The following is a 25,951-nucleotide window of genomic DNA, read 5'->3' as shown; positions in this document are numbered from 1 at the left end:
TCCAACTTCAAGAAACAAGAAAAATATCAAAAAAACAATCTAAACTTACACCTAAAGGAACCAGAGAAAGAAGAACACACAAAACCCAAAGTTAGCAGAAGGAAAGAAATCAAAAAGATCAGAGCAGAAACAAATAGAAACAAAGAAAACATGTGGAGAAAGGAACACTCCCAAACTCATTCTATGAGGCCACCATCACCCTGAAACCAAAACCAGACAAAGATACTACCAAAAAAGAAAATTACAGACCAAATAACTGATGAAGATGGATGCAAAAATCCTCAACAAAATACTAGCAAACAGGATCCAACAACACATTAAAAGGATCATACACCATGATCAAGTGGGATTTATCCCAGGGATGCAAGAATTCTTCAGTATACACAAATCAATAATGTGATACACCATATTAACAAACTGAAGAATAAAAACCATATGATCATCTCAATAGGTGCAGAAAAAGCTTTGGACAAAATTCAACACCCATTTATGACAAAAACTCTCCAGAATGTGGGCACAGAGGGAACCTACCTCAACATAATAAAGGCCATATACGACAAACCCACAGCAAACATCATTCTCAGTGGTGAAAAACTGAAAGCATTTCCCCTAAGATGAGGAACTAGACAAGGATGCCCACTCTCGCCACTTTATTCAACATAGTTTTGGAAGTCCTAGCCACGGCAACCAGAGAAGAAAAAGAAATAAAAGGAATACAAATTGGAAACAAGTAAAACTGTCACTGTTCGCAGATGACATCATACCATATATAGATAATCCTAAAGATGCTACCAGAAAACTACTAGAGCTAATAAATGAATTTGGTAAAGTTGCAGGACACAAAATTAATGCACAGAAATCTCTTGCATTCCTATACACTAACGATGAAAAGTCAGAAAGAGAAATTAAGAAAACAATCCCATTCACCATTGCAACAAAAAGAATAAAATACCTAGGAATAAACCTACCTAAGGAGGTAAAAGAGCTCTACTCAGAAAACTATAAGACACTGATGAAAGAAATCAAAGATGACACATACAGATGGAGAGATATACCATGTTCTTGGATTGGAAGAATCAATATTGTGAAAATGACTATGCTACCCAAAGCACTCTACAGATTCAATGAAATCCCTATCAAATTACCAGTGGCATTTTTTACAGAACTATAATAAAAAATCTTAAAGTTTGTATGGCGACACAAAAGACCCTGAATAGCCAAAGGAATCGAGAAAAAAACAAAACAAAAACAAAAAACAGAGCTGGAGGACTCAGACTCCCTTACTTCTGACTATATATCAAGACAATATTGTACTGGCGCAGAAACAGAAATATAGATCTATGGAAGAGGATGGAAAGCTCAGCGATAAACCCATGCACCTATGGTCAACTAATCTATGACAAAGGAGGGAAAGTTATACAAAGGAGAAAAGACAGTCTCTTCAATAAGTGGTGCTGGGAAAACTGGACAGCTACATGCAAAAGAATGAAATTAGAACACTCCCTAACACCATACACAAAAATAAGCTCAAAATGGATTAAAGACCTAAATGTAAGACTGGACAGTATAAAACCCTTAGAGGAAAACATAGAAAGAACACTCTTTGACATAAATCACGGCAAGACCTTTTTTGACCCACCTCCTAGAGTAATGGAAATAAAAACAAAAATAAACAAATGGGACCTAATGAAACTTAAAAGCTTTTGCACAGCAAAAGAAACCATAAAAAAGACAAAAAGACAACCCTCAGAATGGTTAAAATATTTGCAAATGAATCAACGGACAAGGGATTAATCTCCAAAATATATAAATAGTTCATGCAACTCAATATCAAAAAAACAAACAACCTAATCCAGAAATGGGCAGAAGACCAAAATAGACATTTCTCCAAAGAAGACATACAGATGGCCAGTAATCATATGAAAAGATATTCAGTGTCACTAATCATTAGGGAAATGCAAATCAAAACCACAATGAGATAGTATGTCACTCTCATTAAAATGCTGTTACTAAAAAAATTGTAAAGTAACAGGTGTCGACAAGGATATGGAGAAATGAGCACCCTTGTGTACTGTTCTTGGGACCATAAAATGGTGCAGCTCCTTTGGAAAACAGTATGATGGTTCTTAAAGATATACAATGGAATATTACTCAGCCATATAAAGGAACGAAATTGGGTCATTTGTAGAGATGTGGATGGACCTAGAGACTGTCATACAGAGTGAAGTAAGTCAGAAAGAGAAAAACAAATATCGTATATTAACGCATATATGTGGAATCTAGAAAAATGGTACAGATGAACCAGTTTGCAAGGCAGAAATAGCAACACAGATATATGGACACCAAGGGGGGAAAAGGGGAGGGCAGGATGAACCAGGAGATTGGGATTGACATATATACGCTAATATGTATAAAATAGATGACTAATAAGAACCTGCTGTATAACAGGGAACTCCACTGTACAGTAGAAACTAACACAACATTGTAAAACAACTATATCCCAGTTAAAAAAAAATGGTGCTGGGACAATTGGATTTCCACATGTATAAGAATGACATTTGGACCCCTACCTCACAATTGTGTTCAGAAATTAACTCAAAATGAATCAAAGACCTAAATATAAAAGCAAAAAGTATAAAACTCTTAAAAGTAAACATAATGGTAAATCTTCATGATCCCAATTTGGCAATGGATTCTTAGATGTGACATCAAAAGCATGAGCAACAAAAGAAAATATAGGTAAACTGGACTTTATGAAAATTAAAATATTTTGTGCCTCAAAGTATATTATCAAGAAAGTAAAAAGACAACCCAAAGAATGGGAAAACATTTTTGCAAATCTTGTCTTGATACGGGTCTAGTATGCAGAATACATAAGTGGCTCTCAAAACTCAATAATAAAAAGACGATAGTTAAAAAGTGGGCTAAGGATCTGAATAGACATTTTTTCCAAAAAGACATATGAATGGCCAATACGCACGTGAAAAGGTACTCAATATCATTAGTCATTGGGAAATGCAAATCAAATATACAGTGAGATACCACTTCACACCCACAAGCAAGGCTAAAATAAAATGACAATCTCAAGTATTCATGATGATGCGGAGAAATTGGAAACCTCATACACTGCTAGTAGGGATGTAAAATGGTGCTGCAATATGGGAAAACAGTTTGGCAGTTCCTCAAAAAGTTAACACAGAGTTATCACATGACCCAGTAATTCCACTCCTGTGTATATATCCAAGAGAAATGCTCATAAAAACTTACACATGGGGCTTCCCTGGTGGCGCAGTGGTTGAGAGTCCGCCTGCCGATGCAGGGGACATGGGTTTGTGCCCCGGTCCGGGAAGATCCCACATGCCGCAGAGCGGGTGGGCCCGTGAGCCGTGGCCACTGGGCCTGCGCGTCCGGAGCCTGTGCTCCGCAACGGGAGAGGCCACAACAGTCAGAAGCCCGCGTACCGAAAAAAAAAAAAAAAAAAAAAAAAAAAACAACTTATACATGGATGTTCATAGCAGCATTATTTATAATAGCCAGAAGGTGGAGACAACCCAAATACGCATCAACGGACGAATGGATAAACAAAATGTGGTGTACCCATACAATGGAATATTATTTGGCCATAAAAAGGGATGAAGTTCTTGTACACACTATGACATGAATGAACCTTAAAAACATTATACTAAGTAAAAGAAGTCAGTCAAAATAGACTATATATTATATGACTCCATTTCTGAAATGTCCAGAATAGGCAAGTCTATAGAAGCAGAAAGCAGAGCAGTCAGTGCTCAGATCTAGGGGGATGGGAGGACAGGTAGGGGAATGTTAGCTAAATGGTATGGAGCTTCTTTTTGAGGTGATGAAAATGTTCTAAACTGACTGTGGTCATGGCTACACATACCTGTGAATATACTAAAAACCAATGATTGAACACTTTAAGTGGGTGAATTGTACAGTAATGAATTATATCTCAATAAACTATTTTAAAAAAACAAACTTCAGATGGCTCTTTATTGCTTGTTGAATAAAGTCCAAATTCTTTAATTTGGCATCCAAATCCCTCCCCTCCCCCATCATCATTTGATTTTCCCCACCAGCGTTATCGCTCACTACCCTTTTTCACAAACCAAACTGAATTATTTACCATTACCCATATACCCCACGCAATTTCCCATCTTTGTCTTTCCTCTTGCTAGTCCTTTCCCCTGGAACTCTCTCCTCACAATTCATCTTTACATGTTTATACTCTGCTTCTCTTACAAGGCCCAGTTCAAATGCTCCCTCCAATAAATCCTTCCTGTTCTTCAACCCTCTAAGAGGGCCTCAAAATTTTATTTACTAAAAGAATGAACATAAGTAGTCCTCCCATATGATGGTTCCCAATGCCAGATGATAATCCTCTCAAAGGCATAACTGCACTTCTCTCTTCCTTTCCTAGCTACAGCAGCAGCTCACAGGTTCAAGCCCCACCCCCCTTAATAAGTCCCTGAGAATGGTTCCAAACTGCTAGTCTCCACCTCTCCCAGAAACTTGCTCAAGATGAAGAAAACTGACATTACATTATGCCAGGGCCGCCGAGTATAGCTGTGTAGGTTGTGCACTGCACAACCCTAGTGGCGCCATTCATTTATAGTCTATGTGAATGGCACCCTCTCCTAGGGTTGTGCAGTGCATAGCCATTCGTGGCGGCCCTGCTTGGAAACATCAGAATTTGGGAACAAAGCCAAAAAGAGCACTCAATGAGAAGAAATCACTCTAACTATATTGTTGTTGAGAAGTGGGTATTTTCCAAATCTTATGAAGAAGATGGAAAAGAAACTCAGGAGAATAACATGGTCTTAACACACACAGTGTTTGCATGGAAATAGAAAACAGAAACATCCAAGAGAAAAACTGTCATTGATGTTTTTTTCCAGCAGTGGAGACAGAAAAGGACCCATGTTCTTGTCAATACAAAGGTGTGATATACTTACATGGTCTCTTTCATTAAGACCCTTCAATTCCGTTAGGTTCTGATTTTAGGTTATCAAATAAGCCCCTGTTTAATTTGGCTTCAGGAATCTTGCTATCAGGAAAGGTATGACCTGACATAGACACAAGTGTTATGTGTCTATACAGATCTCTCTCCCATCATCGATCCATTCATATCTACCTTGTGGTTAATCAAGCAGTCTTTTGTAAGGTTGGGAGTGTGAAACCAACATCCCTAGGCAAGCTGATAAAAATTAGGCTTTGAACCCACCAACCAAGCTGCAGAGTTAGGACCCATGTCAACTCTACTATGGCACAGACACCTTCTGAGTCCCAGCCAGAGCAGCCAGCAACAAGTCCCCCTCTGACTACCACATCTAAACCGCAAGCAGTAATGTAGGACTCCTGTGGGGAGCCATAAATAGCTGGAAAGATGGGCTGTGAAGACAGGTGAGCTAGTAACAGGGTCCAAATATGCCAGATGTTGGGTTTGTTCCTTTTCGTCCCCACTCCAGTTCAGCTCGGCCTCCTACTTTCATACTTACTCTACCCGTCATATTTCATTCCACTTCTACCTCCTCCAGACAGTTCCTGGATAACACTCCCCCAATTGATCATTCCTTTTCTGAACGCCATCTGCATGTATTGCTACTCTACACTTATCGCTCCTTCCTGTTCTAAATAATAACAGTAGTAGTAGTGATGATGAGATTAATGTTAATAATAATAATAACAGCAGCAACTATTATTTATTGAGTGCTTCACTAGGTGCCTGGCACTATATTCATGTATTCCTCATAGCAATCCTATGAGGTAAGTGCTATTCCCCACCCCAACTCACCTCCATTTACATATGAGGAAACTGAGCTAAGGAAAGGTTAAGTAACTTGCCTAAGGTCACATGACTAAGTAAGTCAGGCCTTGAACACAGAACTGTCTGATTGCAAAGACGTGTTTGTAGCCAATACTACCTTTTGTCTCCCATTTGTCTTTTGAGAAGCTTCCTCTGCCTCCATGCCCCATAGTCCCTAACATAGGGTCAGACACAGAAACTCTCCCCAGGAAACCTGTGCAAGTGTGACTCTGTTCCCTGGCTACAGCCCAGCCCAGGACACAAGCTGGAAGAGGAGGGAAGAGGGGCAGTGAGTACAGAGATGCATGACCTTTTGGGGAGCCACGGGAGTCCTCCTTCTCTGGCCCATTTAGGACAGGATCATGCTGCTACCTTGACCTCAATCCCAGAAAAATATTTAGCACAGGATAGATAACCTGGTTGTCTTAAAACTCTTCCAGACAACTCTGAAGGAACAGAGCCTGGGCCAACCCGTGGGAGGGATGGATGGTATCCAGTTCCCTGCAGGAAGGGAACCAACTGTGTCAGGGTCACAGCCACGTGGGCCAGCAAATGTTTGCAGAGCTCTGCCACCAAGAAGCTTTATGACTATGGTCATGGAATTGGGGTGGGGGGGAACAGGAGTATTTTTAAAGAAGGGAGCTATATATATATGTATACACATACATACACACACACACACACACACACACACACACACACACACACACCTGCCTCATTAAGCCTCAGTTTTCTCATCTTTAAAAATGGGAATAAGAACACCTACCTCTTGAAGTGCTGCTAAGGTATAAAATGAAAACATAATAAAAGGACCTACTGCCTAGTGCCTACATCAATTTGTCCTTGCTGGCATTCTGGGCACACACAGAGATGCAGGACATAGTTCCTGTCTGCAAGAAGTTCAGTCTGTCTGACAAGGGTCTGATCTAGCATACTGCCAGCACTCTGTCAACCAAGTACAAAGCTGGCTGGTAGATTATTACCCCAACTCTCAGCAGGCCATTTTGTCGGATGAAAATTCTGACAGGAAAGAAAACTGCTGGCAAGAATAAAGGTTGCAGTTTATGTCTTTGCCTCCAATCTCCCGTCCACACCTCCATGTTAGAAAATTGGGGAAGAGGACTCTACCAACCACTGTTTTGGAAGTGACACATGTAAACTCCATTCTTTTCCTTCACAACACTCATCACCATTTCTCATTTGACAGTAGCTGTGTCTTTGTTAAATGTCAATCTTCCCTGCTAGACTGTAAGCTCCTGGAGGGCAGTGGCTGTGCGCTGGTCCTTATTAGAGATCCAGAAGCTGACGTAATGCCTGGAACATTCAAGATGCTCAGATACTTGTTGAACGAATAAATGAAACAAACAGATGTCTCTTGTAGGTGGATAGATGTGATTACCTAATCAAAAAGTCACTTTAGAATATTCAAGCCTTGTTTATGCATAGAATGCCTCTCAAGATTTCCAAGAAACTAGTAATGCTGGTTTGTTTCTGGGGAGAAAAGAATAACAGATTAGGGGTAAGGGGTTGGAGAGAATTATACATGCCCTTCTATTCCTTTCAAATTGTTTGAGTTTTTCAGTAACAACCAATCAAACATAAAATCTGAAGGAAAAACACACTGATGGTGAGAGACAGACTTGTAGGGGACTTTTACTTGCTACATGTCATATTCTTGTAATGTTTCAGGTTTGGATCATAGGCTTGGCATTGCCTCTATGTTAGAAAAATAATTTAAAAGGACATTTCACAAAGAATAAAAATATTGGGCCCGACTCTGCTAACTTTCTGGAGTATGAGACGGGAGTCAGCTAGAAGTTGGGACAGATTTAAAAACCCGGAAAGCTCTGCCCAATCTGGGGCAAGTGAAATTGCTGTGCCTCCCCAAAGATAAGCTCCTTCTTCAAGCAACTGGAAGATTTATTTTAATCCCCGAGACTGCCTCAAGCCACTGTTACGGCCCAGACACCAAGCCAGCTGGATACTTGGATATTTTTTTTTTTATGGGAAGGTGCCACTCTTTTGTATGTGACAGCAATGACAGGGCAGTCACAGTGAGACTCTGTAGCTCCTCAAGCTTTACTGGCTGCATCTTCTAGGCAGGAAAAACTAAGGTACAAAAAGGTTGATCATATTTTCCCCACCTGTCTCAAACAGCTCGGAACCCAACTGTTTGGCTTTGCTGTTAAAACTCAATGGATCTGTGAGGGAGGTTCAAGAAGGAGGGGATATGGGGACCTATGTATGCATATGACTGATTTACTTTGTTGTACAACAGAAATAAACACAGTATTGTGAAGCAATTATACTCCAATAAAGATCTATTAAAAAAAAACCTCAATGGTTCTAATGATACAAATGAACTTATTTACAACACAGAAACAGATGCACAGACATAGAAAACAAACTTATGGTTACCAAAGGGGAATGGGCAAGAGAGGAATAAATTAGGAGTTTGGGATTAAAATGTATACACTGCTATATATAAAATAGATAACCAACAAGGACCTACTATATAACACAAGGAACTACATTCAATATCTTGTAATAAACTACAATGGAAAAGAATATGAAAAATACGTACATATGTATAACTGGATCACTTTGCTGTACACCTGAAACACTGGAAATCAATTATACTTCAATAAAAAAAAAACAACCTCAATGGCTCTAAATGCTGAATGCACATTAGAATCACCTAGCCAGTTAATTTAAAATAAAATCCCAATTCCTGGGGCCCATTCCCCAAAATCCTGACTCAACTGGTTGAGCCTGGGGCCTGGGCAGCAGTATTTTAGAGCATTCCGGGCGATTTCAAACTACAACCAGGTTTGCAAACCCTAGTTCTACCCACTGCTGAATACCCCAGTATCCTTTGAGAAAGAGCCCTCAGTTGCTATTTTTAAAACTCTTCTTTAAGTAGTATATTCCCCTCAAAAAAAAAAAAAAAATGGCAGGCCAAAGAAGTCTGTAACCAAGACAACAAGCCAGGAGCACAAAAGACATAGGTCTTCTGTGATTTGCAACCAAAGGCAGCAGAAGAGGAAAAGCAGACACTGAAGAATGGACAGGAAACTTAGAGAACAAAAGGCACAGTGGCTGAACGAGCACCCGAACGCCAGCACATCAAACTCCTGCTTCATCTTCCGGGCTGGGTACCTTGACACACATGCTCTCAAGATGGAAAGCAGCCCTGGATTAGCAAATGAATCCCTTAAGAACACGCTTTCTTCTGAATTGAACTTCTGACCCCCAAAGTGGGAATGTCTGTTTTGGCGAACCAATTTTTTTCCTCCAAGCCCTCTCTAGCTTCCCTACCCGCAGCTGACCCTGTATCGCAAAGCAGTATGACAATGAAACATGAAATCCGCGTGGGCTTAAGAGTTTGAAAAAGCACTCTTCCTCCATATGTGTTCTGACCCTGGAGCTTGGGTTTTGTTCCCAACTAGAGGAGCACTGAGATAGATGAAAGGGCTGGGGATGCTGCAAACTGAAAGCCAAGGAGTTGGCCTTTTGTTCCCTTTTTACAGTCGAGGACTATTCTGGAAAGCAGACATCAAAAGGAAAAATTCAGCCTGCGATGAGCTGAAATTGGACAAAATGTGATAAGACATAAATAAAATAAGGAAAAGGAGCTTTTATTTACCAGAAGAGGCTCTTTTCTGAGAACTGCCTCAAATTACACTTTTCACATTTGGCTCACTCCGGGAAGCTTTGCATTGTTACTTAGAACCAAAATGCTTTTTGTCACGTTACAAGGAGAAACTGAGGCAGATGCAAACAGCCCAGAATTTGGTGGTACGTGACTTCAAGGATAGCCCTTCTAGGTTCATTCTGTTTCCCTCAATCCAGACAGACAGGCAGACGAGCGTTTATTCAGTGACATTAAAGAAGTGGCATAGAAGCAAAACTGGGATGGAGCAAAATACTGGCAGTTTGAAGGACTACAAAACCATAGGTTACCTTTTCTTAAAGGGGAGTAGGGAATGGCGCTTTCCATCCTCACTCATTATGCTATTGGCCTACCAGTCTCCGAGGACTTTGGGTGGCCTGGTGGAAGGAGGCTTAGCTCTCGCAAGCCCCTGAGGTTGGCTTTGGGGCTTATGATCCTTTTAATTAGCCACCTGTTGGCTGTCTTCTTCACCACAGGGAGAAATACCCAGCCTGATATGAGACTCGTGGAGTGTGTCCTACAGAAAGGCAGGTGAGAAGTGAGCTATGCTGTCCTCTCCAGCCAACCACATACCTTCCACAAGAATCCGACCTTGAGTCACAGGCTTACACCTGGAAAAGCTCTGCTTTCCCTTCCTCTCCAGGGACCAGCAGATCTGCGCTTCTCCTAAATGCCTGTGAACTTTACTTAGTGTGACCCATTAGGCTGTTTCCTTTCATTCAGTCCTATGGCAGATGCTGTTGTGAGCAGAAGAAACACACAAGAATCATAACCAGGGCTTCCCTGGTGGCGCAGTGGTTGAGAGTCCGCCTGCCGATGCAGGGGATGCGGGTTCGAGCCCAGATCCCACATGCCGCGGAGCAACTAAGCCCGTGAGCCACAACTACTGAGCCTGTGCGTCTGGAGCCTGTGCTCCGCAACAAGAGAGGCCACGATAGTGAGAGGCCCGCGCACCGCGATGAAGAGTGGCCCCCGCTCGCCGCAACTAGAGAAAGCCCTCGCACAAAAACGAAGACCCAACACAGCCAAAAATAAGTAAATTAATTAATAAACTCCTACCCCCAACATCTTCTTAAAAAAAAAAAAAAAAAGAATCATAACCAGAGTACAAATAACATTAAGCAACAGGTATTTAAGGTCCCCATGTACTTTTTAATAGCTGATGCAGGGTCCCAAACCAAATGGCAGAAAGGCTCCTCCTAACTCTATAGGAGCTCCTTAAAAGTAATAATAGTAATAACAGCCACCGCCTCATTTATCAAACCACATTTATCAAATTAAATGTTCAATGGTATAAAAAATTCTAACTGGTATTATCATCACACCAGAGGAGTGATTTCTGTAAATCGCATAATCAAGAAATACCCACTGAACATTCAGTCACGCTCTACACTCCGTGCAGATGTGGAATCCTAGCATAATGAAGAGCCATCTGTTAAGTCTCAATTCCGTAAGCAGTGCCTTGGGTTAGCTGGACTCCCTGCGCTCTCCCCCCAGGCCTTGCATTAATGAACCAAACCTAAATGAGAGAATGTACTTTTTGCATTACTTCACCCTCCTGTTGCCCTCAATCTATCACCAGTAGTGACCCTGGTCAAGTGATCTGAGACTGCCTTGAATATCCACGGAAGGACTAAGTTGTTTTCAATGCATGTTGACTTTATTTATAGAACATACAACCTCTGGAAGAAAGTACAAGGGCCTGGCAGTCAAAAGCCTTAGATGGTATTCCCAGAACAGCTGTTCACTAAAGTATGGACTCGGGCAAAAGACTTGTCCTTTCTAAATCTCAAAGCCCACATCAGGACTGGACCAGATCTGTGCTTCTCAGAACCATGTAGCAGCCCATGGGTAGGTCTCATCAGGCGAGAGAGGTGAGGCAAGGGATTTATGATGAATAACAGTTAGAGGACTGAAGTTTGCAAATTATTTACACATCTATTCATTTTTATCTTATCCCTCCGATAGCTCCCTCTTTCTCACTTGCAAAATGCTTTTTTGCCACATGTTATGAGGAGAAACTGAAGCAGACGTAGATGCTTTCATATGCTTTCTTGAGTCAGAGAGCAGAGGTGAGTCACAGATACAGCGGTTGGGAATTCTATATAACCCCAATATTACCTTCTTATTGACACAGCCCTCAGCTTACTCTGCGGAGCACAGGAAGACCATCATGTGTACAGCAGCTACGAAAATGTTGAGAACCCCTGGGCTAAATCATTCATTCACTTGCCATATTATGAAGAACCTACCTCCTGCCAGACACCATGCTAAGTGCTGGGGAAACAACAGCGAGTTAACACAGACATGGTCTTGGCTTTTGTGGAGCATTTAGTCTGGCAAGAGGAAAGAGAAATGACATAAAACACACAAATCACAGCATAATAAAACCTATGATCAGAGTTTTGAGAGCCTGTAACACAGCCACCCATTGGGCAGCAGCGAAGGAGGTCTCTGGCAGAGGGAAAAGCAATGGGTAAAGGCTTCAGTGGCCCAGGGGTTACAAAGGCACGTTCAGGGAACTCAAAATAGCTCCGTTTGCCTAGATAATATAGAGTGCCAGGGGAAACCCGTAAGAAACAATGCTGGAGAGGTGGGCAGAAGCCAGGTCACACAAGGTCTAGGAAGCCACGTGAAGGAGTTTGAATTGTTCCCTCCAACAAGTTCCCTCCAACTCTCTGATTCTGCTCGGAGAGTGAAACTCGGACGTGTAACGAGGATCACAGGTCTGAAACTCTGGTGCTTTTTTTTTCCCCATAAAAACACTGTTAGGAATCCTCGCTAGGGGCTGAGGAACTGTACTTCCATTCCATTTCAGATTAAATAGGCTTCTGCCAGCTGGTCTGGGAACCAGACCCCCAAGAATATTGTGTCCATGGGACAATGCAATCTGAATTCTAAATAGATTTCCAAAGAAACTTTTGGAACAAAACCCATTCAACAGTTGTCGGGGAATGCTTGGAAAGCAATGAAACACAGGACCTTGCTTTCCTCCATGGAGCCAGTGTTCGAGAAAAAAAAAAAAAAGGCTGAACACTACAACCACTGTCTTAAAATAAACACAATATCCTCATTTTTGATTAGTAGGGTTATATTTGGGTACAGCCATTGAGTGGCACCATGTAGTATCTATTTATATATTTAAATTACCACAAAACCCCAAATATGTTGGAGATGACCAGCTACTTTCATTCTAGATAAAGACAATGTAGAAATGGAGAAGAGCGTGGTCTCTTTAGAAGGAAACATAGATGCAAACCAAGTCTGTAACTTATACACAACATTCCTGTGTCCCTGCTCAATCAACTGTCAATTATTCAGGGAGTAATTCAACAAATATTCGAATACTAAGTGCCATCTAATTTTGCGTGGTGGAGTCTCCATTTTTCTTCACTTTCATTTCAGTAGAGAATTCCTATCTATTTGCACGCAGGAAAATACTCTCTGACACCAGGGATGCCCCATTTTCCCCACCCACTCACTTGGTCTACTAACAGTGAGGGAAATGGAAGTGGTGGTAATTTTCCAGAACTACCCTCCAAATCCCCTCAGGTCATTTTACAGAGTAGTCATTCTCAAAGTTCAGTATGCATAAATATCGCCTGGAGAGGAGTGGAGTAAAATTCATGTTCCCAGGTCAATTCCTCTCCCCCTTACCTGGACTCACTAGGTCTGGGGTAGGGCCCAGGAATCAACATATTTAAGAAACACCCAAGGTAACTCTGATGCAAATGGCTCAAGAACCAAACCTTGGGAAACTCCACTGTGGAAATTTTAGCTGGCTGAGTCCCAAACCTTGAACTGAGAATATCAGTTGCCAATCAGAAAGCTGGGCGATCTGACGTGAGACACTGACAGAGGGTGAAATAGATGCGAGAGAAAGAACGGCATCCTGGTCAACTTGCCCCCAACTGTATTTTAGTTTTTCAAAATGCCGTATTTTTACTTTAATCCAAGCAGATGGCATTGGCTTTCCAGCAATCTCCTACGGGCACCAGAAAAGGAACTCAACAGAGACAGCCTCCTTACCTCTCCTGATGGTTGGTTTCCATTTTTGGAACTTAATGCTGCTGTGACAGAGAAGAGAGGCCAAGGTGGGGCGGTCTTCTATTACTCCCATTAATGTTCTCCCCGATTACATGAATAATCAAGAGTTGACTGGAAAGAGGAATAAATGAAAGGCAAATATTCTACTGAGAGGCTAAATAGGATAAAGAAGGCCCCCTGTTGGTTGAGAGCTGTGAGGTGATAAATGAACAGTCAGAATCCCTGCCTCTTTTCATTCTCAGTTTGCCAGGAACACAGATTTAAAGCCCATAACGTCGGCATTGAGCCTGAGGGAAATAATCAGGTATCTGTGTTTTTTCACTGTTTCCCCATAATACCCAGAAGAGCCTTCAACACTTAATGTTAACCCTAAATGTTAAACGACTGTTGTCAATCGAGCCTCAAAGTCTACAATTGTGGACCTAGATCTGGTCTGACGATTTATTTTATTTTATTGTGATAAGAACATTTAACATGAGATCTACCCTCTAAACAAATTTGTAAGTGTACAATAAACTACTGTTAGCTATAGGCACAATGTCGTACAGCAGATCTCTGGAACTTGTTCATCTTGTATAATTGAAACTTTAGGCCCATTGATTAGCAATTTCCCAGCCCCTGGTAACCCTTCCCTCCCAGCTTCTAGCAACCTTCATTCTACTCTGATTCCATGAAGTAGACTATTTAAATACCTCATATAAGTGGAATCATGCAGTATTTGTCCTTCTGTGACTGGCTTATTTCACTTATGATAATATCCTCAAGGTTCATCCATGTCATAGCATATGACAGGATTTCCTCCTTCTTAAGGCTGAATAATATTCCACTGTGCATATACACATTTTCTTTATCCATTCATCCATCCTTGGATGGCATTTGGATTGTTCCTACATCTTGGCTATTGCGAATAGTGCTACAATGAACACTGGAGTGCTAATATCTCTTTGATTTTCTGATTTCAATTCCTTCGGCTAAATACCCAGAAGTGGAATTACTGATCATATGGTAGTTCTATTTCTGAGGAATCTCCATACTGCTTTCCATAGCAGCTGCACCATTTTGCATTCCTATCAACAGTGTACAAGGGTTCTGATTTCTCTACGTCTTCACCAACACTTACCTTTTTTTTCTTGCTATTATCAAGAAATCGAAAGACAAGTGTTGGACTGACAATTTTTATTGAAAGAAAACAGTCCTATTCAAGCTGGCTCAACAAAAGGGAGGTTTATGGTAAGAAAACAGGTATCCCATGAGAATCCTAGTGTGGGATAAAGCTTGGCCTCAGGAGAACTGGAAGGTGGCTCTGGGTTCAAGGTGGTTGTAAGGAACAGCTACACTGTCTCTCAGGGCATCTCTCCTTCTCTCTTACTAGCTTCTCAGTTTCCTCATGGCTTCTGTCTCCTCAGAGCACCAGCATGGACTTGGCCTGACATGACTGCTCCCCTCCCTATTATCTTTTGGCTCTTGTCCCGGCTGCAAACTGTCTTATTTAGTCTCTCAGCTTCCCAATTCTAATTTCCTAGGAGAGGAAAATGAATGGCCCAGCTCATCTTATCAAGCCCATGCTGCTCACCAGGTGATCAACGGGCTGTTTTGGGGACAGGGGGCCACTCCCAGTCCAATCAACCTAAGCCAGGGAGGCAGGGTCTCTGGCACAGTTCATGGCTACTGCCCCCCAGCACAGCTGGCATGAAGCAGTTTGCCTTTGAAGGGGATATGGACCAGAAGGCACAGTAAAATACATATGCACAAACCTGAGGCTTCACGTGTAATTTGAAAGTTAATGACATGTCCATTCAGGAGCTTCAAACACCCATATTTTTACCTTTGTAATTAAGAAAAAAGATAGCATCTGACCCCAACACAGCCCTCCACCTCTACTATAAACTAACCTCTTTAAACTGGTAAAAGAATGCAAATATGTTGTATTAAAGGGAAAAACAGCATGCTGCCAGCTCCTTGAGACAAAGAGAAAGAGAAAGAGAAGAAACCATGAGACAGACAAATCCTGATAAACGGATACCTCTGGCCTTTAGCCCATCTCTCTTGACAGGCCTTCTGTCAGCTTGCTTTACACCCTATGATCATCTTATCTTCCTCGAAGTTTCTCCAAGTGGCATGTGAGGTCAGTGTTCAATGTTAACTAGAACAAGCAAGCAGCATAACAAACCGACAGATGGCAACTGAGAGCTTATCATTCTTGGATTATTTCATTCCCTGGAGTGATACGTGCCAGAGAGTAAAGCATTCTATTTTGACAGCCACCTAATAATGGCTGTCAGACACTTCTACTACTTCCAGGCTAAACCTTCCCCTCCATAACCTTCTTTCTTCCCATGAATTCCCAGTTGCAAAAATCATAAATGCCACGCCTGCTAAAGTCAATAGGAGCTTTGCTAGTGACAAGCGCGTGGACCAAGGAGAAAACAAAAACACTGACAACCATGGAGAATATCAGAGAACCAACAGGTCAGAACGAGAAAATGTGGTGGTGGCCATCTTGAAAAACGAGCAGGAGATGAAGAGAAATTAAAAGTTTGTGTTGCTTTGAAAACAATGTTTCTCAAATTCAGAGCAGGTCCTACTGGAGTTGAAGAAAAAGATTCCAAATAGGGTTTCTAAGACCAGAGCTGCAAAACCCTAAAGACCTGTGGAAGATTTTCATACGTAGTCTTATCTCACATTTATCCCCGGGTCGCTTAGTTTATTGAAGAGTTTTCCTGGAACTCTTAACAACATTAATTGATTTGTATCTTATCACTCCAGGTAAGTAAGTTATGGTAGCTCTGGAGGAGGCAGCAGACAGAATGATGCTCTGTTTCTGGTACCCAACAGCAGTTATCAAACTTTTTGTCCCATGTGCCACCTATTATCCCTTCTTCAAAACAGCCCTTCAAAGTCCCTTACGCTTCTTTCTCACCAGAGACATTATGTAGCTATTAAAAGGAATGAAGTTGCGCTACATGCACTGGCATCCAACTCTACTGTCCGATGAGAAAAATTTCAGATTGTAAGGAATCATCTCAGTTTTGTTAAAAAAAAAAGTACAGAAAAAGACAAAAGATCTGAGAGAATAAATGCAAGCTGTTAATAATGATTATCTCTGATAGATGGGATTATGGAGGATTTTCACTTTCTATTTTTGACATTTTTCTTACAAAACTTGGGAGGTTTTTTTGCAATCAGGAAAAGGATATTTTTAACCCTCTACAGTTCATTGATAGGTAGTACCAACATGGCTTTGGTTTTCACCTCTAATTTGTAGGTTTTGGAGAGGCTGAAGGTGAAAGAGTAACACAGAAGGGTCTCTGAGGTTAGAAGAAAGCCATTCACTCTGTTTATGGGAGTCAACAGTCAGTAAGTAAATTCCATGAATGGGGCAGAAGGTAGTGTAAACAGAGGTCAAATGCAGTGGCTCTGGAGTCCAGGTTCAAGTCTCAGCCTACTCTGAACTTGCTTTAAGCTTCCTCCTCTGTTGACTGATAATATGCATCAAACACTTGGAACATGTCTAGCATATGATGAGCTCAACAAATAGTAGCTATTCCTAAAGAGTTGTTCATTGAAAATCTATTTCATTTAATTTTAGTTATAATATCTGCTATTCAATTTAAAATACTTTCAGCGTAGACACTGTGACATGTATGTGTATATATTAGTTTTCTACACTGTAGGGCAGTTAATTAACATTTAGTGCTGTGCTGGAAACCCAATAGCACTGGCTAGCAAGAGTTGATTCTGTGCATCCCTTCACAATGCCTTTGCTACTTTAGTGAGGACAGACTGGTAATTTGAAATGGACCACACGAATTGGCAAATGCTATAAATCAGGGCTTTAAATGTTTATCAGTACACCACTGTTAACATCTGAAGAACCCTAACTGAGAATACACACTCCGGGGGTGATTAGTTAGCAACTGAAATCTCTCATCAAAGCCCACAGTCAAGAACTCAACAACAAAAAGACATACTATCCAGTTTAAAAAAAATGGGCAAAGGACTTGAACAGACATTTCTCCAAAGAAGATATACAAATGGCCAATGAGCACAACATTAGTTATTAGGAAAATGCAACACAAAACCACAGTGAGATACCACTTCATGCCTACTAGGATGGCTATAATTTTTTAAAAGGAAATAAGTGCTGGCAAGAATGTGGAGAAATTGGAACCCTCGTGCGTTACTGGTGGGAATGTAAAATGGCTCACCTGCTGTGGAACAGTTAGTTCTGCAGTTCCTAAAGAAGCTAAACACAGAATTACCATGTGACCCAGCAATTTCATTCCTAGGTACATACCCCAAAGAACTGAAAACAGAGACTAAACAGATACTTGTTCATCACAGCATTATTCACAATAGCCAAAGGAAAACAACCCAAGTGTCCACAGACAGATGAATAAACAAAATGTGGTTTATCTATAAAATAGAATATTATTCAGCCTTTTTTTGGCGGGGGCGGACAGGGGCACTGCGTGGCATGTGGGATCTTAGTTCCCTGACCAGGGATCTGGGATTGAACCCGTGCCCTCTGCAGTGGAAGCACAGAGTCTTAACCAGTGGACCGCCAGGGAAGTCCCTATCATTCAGCCTTAAAAAGGAATGACACGTGTTACAACATGGGTGAACCTTAAAAACACTGTGCTAAGTAAAATAAGCCAGACACAAAAGGACAAATATTGTATGATTCCACTTATATGAGGTAGCTAGATAGGCATATTCATAGAGACAGAAAATAGAACAGTGGTTCCTAGGGCCTGGGGGAGGGGAAAACAGGGAGTTACTGCTTAATGCCTAATGGGTACAGAGTTTATATTCAGAGTGATGAAAACGTTTTGGAAATAGTGGTAATGGTTGCAGAACATTATGAACATAATTAGCGCCACTGAATTGTGCACTTAAAAATGGTTAAAATGGCAAATTTCATTATATATATATTTACCACAATTTTAAAAATTAATAATGTAACATACCAAAAATCATTAATTATACACTTAAAATGGGTGAACAGTATGGCACATAAATTATACCTCAATAAAGCTTTTTTTAATCTCACAAGCAAGTCATAAGGGAATTTTTTGGGGGGGGGGTGATGAAAGCATTCTCTATCTCGATTATGTTATATATTTGTCAAAACTCGTAGAACTCTATCCTAAAAAGGGTGAATTTTACTGTATGTAAAACACACCTTAATTTTTTTAATGGATAAAAAGCCACACTCAAATGTTTCAGCTATGAAATCTTCAAATGGTTTGTTAATTAGAGCAATGGATACTAGAAATGATATTTCATTAGGGAACTCCTTGGTGTTCAAGACAAGTGGATCAGTTAGAACTATTCAGGCACTCCCACCCTTGCATAAATTGGATATAAGACTCGGCTGGCCCAATGACCTTCACCTCTTGAGAATGACACATTAGGCTCAGGAGTCCCAACAAATCTTATGTTCAGACACTTAATGGAGGATTTGGATGTGCCCTTTAATTAGAAGGTAAGCTGAATCCTATAGTTAGACTATTGTCACATCTACCTCCAGTGAACCTTTCACACAAGATAGTGGTTGGCAACAATAAGAGATGGAATGTCTCTGGGCATACAGATCAGGCTGTATGACTTTTTTGTGCCTGATTATTAATAAATGCTTGTGTGGTAGAATGTGATCTGAATTGCTTTCACTGTAATATACTGGTTGCAGGGAGGAAACCTTTATAGCCCTCACCTACCTCTAACTATTGAAGATGCATGATACCCACCAAAATAAAATCGAATAACTGTAGACAACCAAATTGGTTTATTAGATCAATTTGCAACATATATTTTGCGGGGGCTTCCCTGGTGGCGCAGTGGTTGAGAGTCCGCCTGCCGATGCAGGGGACACGGGTTCGTGCCCCGGTTCGGGAAGATCCCACGTGCCGCGGAGCCGCTGGGCCCGTGAGCCATGGCCGCTGAGCCTGCGCGTCCTGAGCCTGTGCTCCGCGACGGGAGAGGCCACAACAGTGAGAGGCCCGCGTACCGCAAAAAAAAAAAAATTTTTTTTGCGGACTTCTGGACAATCAGGGATGTGTCTGATTTTGATAACTTACTTCAAGTAAAATCAAAACTGAAGAAACAAAAAACCGATCAACTTTCCCATTCAGGCTGTATGGATAGCAGGGGTGAGGGGATGGAAGCTGTTCGTGTTTGTTACTTATTTACAATGTAATACTACTTTTTTTAAATTGAAGTACAACTGACTTACAATATTGTTAGTTTCAAGAGACAACATAGTGATTCGATATTTTGATACATCACAAAAGGATCAGCACGATAAGTCTAGTTACCATCTGTCATACAAGGTAATACTATTAAATGAATTTGTTTCATGGAAAGATTTCCCATGTAATCCGTTGCTCACCTAGGTGTTTTATCCAAAGGGTCAAACTTTACCATAAGGATCCAGGAAAAAAAGATGACATTCAACAGTAGCAACTCTTTAAATCGAGCTGAAAGTTAGGACCCAAATATCAGTGTTTGGGCATGTCCACTAGCCTCAGAGGCAACGTGGTTATGAGCCCAACCAGTAGGTAACCTCAGAGGATGGCTGAGCATAGAGGGAGGGAGGTTCAGTGCAACAAGAGAAGGCAAAGACCAACAGAAAGAAGTAGAGGCTTCATTCTGTTCTTTTTCTTTTCTTTTTAATTATATTACCCTGTATTCTGTCATCATGAAGTGACTGTTAGACAACTCCTTAAAACACAGACAAATAAAGGCTGCTGGGAAGTCACATTCTAATAGAACTAACAGAGTTGCAGTTACAGCTCTGAGGTCTTAAGTCTCTAGGGACCTATATCAACAGGGACCATGACATGGTTCCATTTCCCTGAGTATTTTATAAAGGGGACATACCTCGTCATTTCACTAAAAGGAGGTTGTAGCCTACAGCATAGGCAAACTGCTTGAAGCAAACCCAATACATTAAAAACCAAGATTTCACAACCAAGAAATTCAAAGGCTATAATTCACATTACCAAAGGATTTTTTTCTAAATGGGTATCTGTGGAAGTCCTTACTTTTGCAAGCTGCCCCTCTGCACGTGAAGCAGGACTTAAAGATTTGTATCACAAGCAGTTTTTTCTCATTCTTACAAAAGAGACAGCAACAGAGATGAATAAATTTGAAGGACAGAACATTTGTAGCTCTTAGAGGGACGTCCTCTTAACATTTAATTTTGATATCTGTGAATATATCTCCGAGCTGGTGGCAATGATCCAGTCCTGTTCCTGTTCGCTAGGGTCCCCCGTTAGGGCAGTAGATGTGGACAACCCCTCAGTCTTGCTGAGGGATTTCAGTGTTACTCTTACACAACCCTCACCCTCTGAAGCACACCTGGCCCCTCATCCACACACCATGTGTATCACTCTCAGAAAGTTTGACCCAGATAGTACAGAAAACCAAAATCTAGACCCACTGAACCCCTAGAACACAACTCTGCATAGTTTTCTATGGAAGGTGATAGCCTAAGTGACTTCCGGTGTTATTTCTGAAGATTAAGAGGTCAACTGGAAAGCTTTCCTTAAAGCCAAACCAACAGAGCATCCTAAGGTGGGGAGACCATGACGACTCAAGTATGGAACAAAAGGTGTCCCTGACTCAAAAACAATATCCCCTATCCACCCACCCATTCAACTTCCTGGGAAAGTGGCCTCTACTTTCTGCACTTACTCTTGAAAAGGCCAGGAGGAGGCGCTGTCATCAATATCCTGCCCCCTGGCCTTCAGACAGGGCAGAAATCTCTCAGACAGGTGGCAATTACCTTAGGTTTCCTTAGAGAAGGCAACTCTAGAGCTTTCCCCAGCTCAGTCATCTGGTACCTAGGAACCTTCTTTCCATCAAGAAAATCATATTAAATCCACCACACCCAATGTCTCTTATTCTGAGTATGTAGCTTCAGAAAGGCAAAAAGCCAGGATGCTGAAGGATGAGGAGAAAGGACGTTGGATCAACAGGCTTAACAACCCTGAGGTTATTACAAACTGAAATGGACACCTTAATAATAACAACAGTTACCTTTTATTGAGTCCTTACTAGGTCCCAGGAACTGTACTGTACAGATCCTCTCTAATCCTTACAACAACCATACAAGGTGATAAGCATTATTATTCCCATTTTACAGGCAGGTAAACTGAAGTTCAAAGAAGTTAAACTCACCTAAGCTCAAATAGCTAACAACTGGCAGAACCCAAATTCTAACCCACTAGTGTCAGATTCTAGTACCAAGCAGAATTACTTGGCAAACAGCACATTCTCAGTAAATGCGTGTTACAAGAATCCATGCTCTTCACTCGTAAACTATACCACCTCCATGATCAGGACAGAAACCATTAAAAGACCATTGACCTTTGCAAAAATCTTACACCGTGTAGCTCAACTCTTTCCTTTACTCGGGCAACTATGAGGAAGCTGCTTTCCTCTGCCGAGGGGAGTGCCACTCACAGTTATTCTAGCTGTATCGCGAGAGCAGGAGGCGAGCTGAGGTGCACCCAGACCACCTTTACTCTCAGCAACTAGCCCCTGTTTGCGTGAATGACGTGGACAGGGCACTCTGGTCTCAGGAGCAAGGCCTGCTGACACATGGAGATTTAACTGTCAGACATCTCCAGGGCCTGCTCAGGTCAATGGTTTCTGCAGGCTTGTGGGTTTGACTTTGCTAAACTACCTTTTCCCTAAAGGGAGGGTGTTTTTGAGCTAGGCTGTGTCCCTGGGCCAAGCTGGGTCTGGAGGTTGGGAGGCAAATGGGAGCAGCTGCCTTAGCTGGGCACAATGGGCAGTGTGAAGAGGTAGAGTCCTTTTGATAGCAGTTTTCCTTTCCCTAAAAATGAGTCCAGAGGCAGATCTTTAGAACAATGCCAGCCAATCATCAAGCCTGGGTGCTAAAGTCAGGACAGGGTTATAAAAATATAAGCAAAGTAGTCAGGGACATGGTGGGGGCAAAAGGAGCAGATAGAAGGAAGAAACACAAATGTTCAACCGAACGGAAAAGTAGGGACGGGGGAAAGCAATGAGATTCAAAATATTCTAACAAAAAAACATGAGAAATTTTCCACTGGTCCTTAAAGGAAGCGGGCCAGTGGGGACAGAATGAGTGGGCTGCCAGGTTGTTTTGAAGGCTCAGGCATCCAAGACACACCTTTCAAGGCACCAGGACCACACAGGCGGCCTTTCTCTCCCACCTCCCAACTCCGAGCCTTCCTTGCTAGATGCTGGCGTGGATCTGAGCCACAGGAAGGCACACAATAACTGGAAGCTAATGCAAAAATAAATCATTTGTGTTTTCTGATGGGACTGGGTTTTTGAGGGCTTTGGTGAATCATTACTGCCCAGCCCTATCCAATAAAGGAGGAGCTAATAACTCACATCCTCTCCCACTAGCTTGCATGCCCCTGGCAGAGACGACCTTGCAACACCACTCTCTCCCGTCTCTCCTCTTCTCATGAACTGTTAATGGCTCCCTATTACCGACCATATCAAGTCCACATGTCTCCTCTGGATGTTCCAGCTCGTCACACTCTGCCTCCACTCTATACCAGTCTGGTGCCATCTCCCTCCTCTCCCAACACAGATCTGTCACTGGAGGCAGTTTCCATTTTGAACCAAACTCACAGCCTCTTCTCTCACCACAGTTCTATCAGGATCTGGGCTGCCTCACCAAAATTCTGGGCAGCCACAACGTCAAGGTTACATTAGATTACTATGAACACTGAGCTTCTCTTACCCATACAAAAAAGGGACTGTACCTTTAAATATTTTGTATGATCCTGCACTTTCCAATATGGTAACCACTATTACCCGTGGCTATTTCAATTTAAAGTACTTAAAATTAAATAAGGGACTTCCCTGGTGGCGCAGTGGTTAAGAATCTTCCTGCAGGGGACACGGGTTTGAGCCTTGGTCTGGGAAGGTCCCACATGCAACTAAGCCCGTGTGCCACAACTACTGAGCCTGTGCTCTAGAGCCCGTGAGCCACAACTACTGAGCCCGCATGCCACAACTACTGAAGCCCACATGCCTAGAGCCTGTGCTCTGCAACGAGAAGCCACCACAATGAGAAGCCCATGCACCGCAACGAAGAGTAGCCCCCGCTCACCGCAACTAGAGAAAGCCTACACACAGCAACGAAGATCCAAAGCAGCCAAAAATAAATAAAATTTTAAAAATAAATAAATTTTTAAAAGACACCTTATTAAAAAAAAATTAAATGAAACGAAAAAATCAGTTCCTCAGTTGCAGTAACCATGTGTCAAGTGCACAGCTGTTGCACCTGGCTAGTGGCTACTAAATTGGAGAGTACAAATATAAAACATTTCCATCATCATGGAAACTTCTATTCGATAGTGCAGTACTACACTATACATGCAAGAGAGGAGCAGCCTAATGTGTGTGAAAACTGTTGCTTACCACCCCTTGGAAAACTTAAGGATCCAGATTTAACATAAAGGAATGCATAGCACTTAGGGATACAGCCCATCTTAAATAACCACGAAAACATTTTTATTACTGATCCCAACCAGCTCTGTAAACATCACAGGTAATTACAACATCCTTTTCTTTTTTTAAAAAAAGTCACATGTAGCAGACCTCAGGAAACCTCCAACAAAGCATTCATAGACTAGTCAGGCCTCTGTATCCTAAGCTCTTAGCTAGGTTCTGGAAGCCAGTACAGAGCACATGACCCAGTCCCTGCCCTGGGAAGAAAGTCCATATACAGAAAACTACAGAAGGAGGCAGAAAGGGATAAAGGCCGTAAGAGAGGGACTATGGGGCAGAGAGATCAAATGAATGGGAGGAACAAGGGAGGACTGCATGGACAGGGAGATGATTTCAGATCTGGGTTGGGCCCTAGAGGATGACTACAATTTTGAAAAGGAGCTCGGAGGATGAAAAGAGAAAACTGCATAAGCAAAAGGGGCAGCGAGTTCGGGCCCAAGGTACATTTATGGCCGAGTGAGCAACGGAAGAAACATGACAGCTAATCAACAGTTCTTTGAAATTTTCCCTGAGCACCCTAATAATCAAAGAATACATTAACTTAGATTCCATTTTCACAAAGATTTTGCTTTAGTGAGACTATCTGTTGGCAAGGACAAGGTGAAATGGGGTCTCTTCGACACTGTTGGTGGGAATGTAAATGGGTACTACTTTTTTTGAAAAGCCCATATTAAGCTACTTAAAAACATTCATACCCCCGACCCAACAATTCCACAGGAAGGAAAATGGCCTACAAAATACTCTGAAATACAGAGATTTATGCACAAAGCAGTTTGTTGCAACGTTATTTATAACTAAGAAAATAATAGGAAATGATTAAGTAAGTTATGATCTAGTTATAGAATGGAGTATGATATATCCATTAAGAATTATATTTCTGACAAGTTTTAAATGACATGGAAAATGTTTATGAGAATGTTATGTGAAAAAAAATCAGGGTATAAGTTTGGTAGTATACAAAACACAGTAAACACATATTGTAAAACAATATGAGTAGTTGATAGCCTCATCCACTAGAGGGCAGACAGCAGAAGCAAGAAGAACTACAATTCTGCAGCCTGTGGAAGGAAAACCACATTCACAGAAAGATAGACAAAATGAAAAGGCAGAGAACTTTGTACCAGAGGAATGAACAAGATAAAACCCCAGAAAAGCAACTAAATGAAGCGCAGATAGGCAACCTTCCAGAAAAAGATTTCAGAATAGTGATAGTGAAGATGATCCAGGACCTCAGAAAAAGAATGGAGGCAAAGATAGAGAAGATGTAAGGTTTAACAAACACCTAGAAGAATTAAAGAACAAACGAACAGAGATGAAAAATACAATAACTGAAATAGAAAATACACTAGAAGGAATTAATAGCAGAATAACTGAGGCAGAAGAATGGATAAGTGACCTAGAAGACAGAAGGGTGGAATTCACTGCTGTGAAACAGAATAAAGAAAAAAGAAGGAAAAGAAATGAAGACAGCCTAAGAGACCTCTGGGACAACATTAAATGCAACAACATTCGCATTACAGGGGTCCCAGAAGGAGAAGAGAGAAAGAACCCGAGAAAATATCTGAAGAGATTAGAGTAGAAAACTTCCCTAACATGAGAAAGGAAATAGCCACCCAAGTCCAGGAAGCACAGAGAGTCCCAGGGAGGGTAAACCCAAGGAGAAACATGCCAAGACACATAGTAAACAAACTGACAAAATTAAAAACAAAAAAGAAATTATTAAACAAGGGAAAAACGACAAATAACATGCAAGGGAACTCCCATAAGGTTAACAGCTGATTTCTCAGCAGAAACTCTACAAGCCAGAAGGGAGTGGCACGATATATTTAAAGTGATGAAAGGGAAGCACCTACAACCAAGATTACTCTACCCAGCAAAGATCTCAT

General features: G+C 41.5%; 1 protein-coding gene across 18 annotated transcripts in view; it reads right to left on the bottom strand.

Annotated features, from left to right (window-relative positions):
• TMEM164 (transmembrane protein 164) overlaps positions 1-25,951 on the bottom strand; it is a 167,507-nt gene that overhangs the window by 106,182 nt on the left and 35,374 nt on the right. For 4 of the 18 annotated variants that reach the window (XM_055081515.1, XM_055081519.1, XM_055081516.1 and 1 more), the window contains 2 exons: positions 13,527-13,655; positions 11,750-11,833 (listed from right to left, as the gene is read on the bottom strand). The exons of 13 other annotated variants lie outside the window; for them this stretch is intronic. The gene's annotated coding sequence lies outside the window, so the exon portion shown is untranslated. Of the gene's footprint in view, positions 1-11,749; positions 11,834-13,526; positions 13,656-15,436; positions 15,505-25,951 lie in introns of those variants that run through there. One more of the 18 variants, XM_055081518.1, reaches the window with a different exon arrangement.

Source organism: Physeter macrocephalus, chromosome 21 (genome assembly GCF_002837175.3).
Source record: "Physeter macrocephalus isolate SW-GA chromosome 21, ASM283717v5, whole genome shotgun sequence".
NCBI lineage: Eukaryota > Metazoa > Chordata > Mammalia > Artiodactyla > Physeteridae > Physeter > Physeter macrocephalus.
The sequence above is the reverse complement of the archived record's forward strand: the minus strand, read 5'-3'. Positions and strand labels throughout refer to the sequence as shown.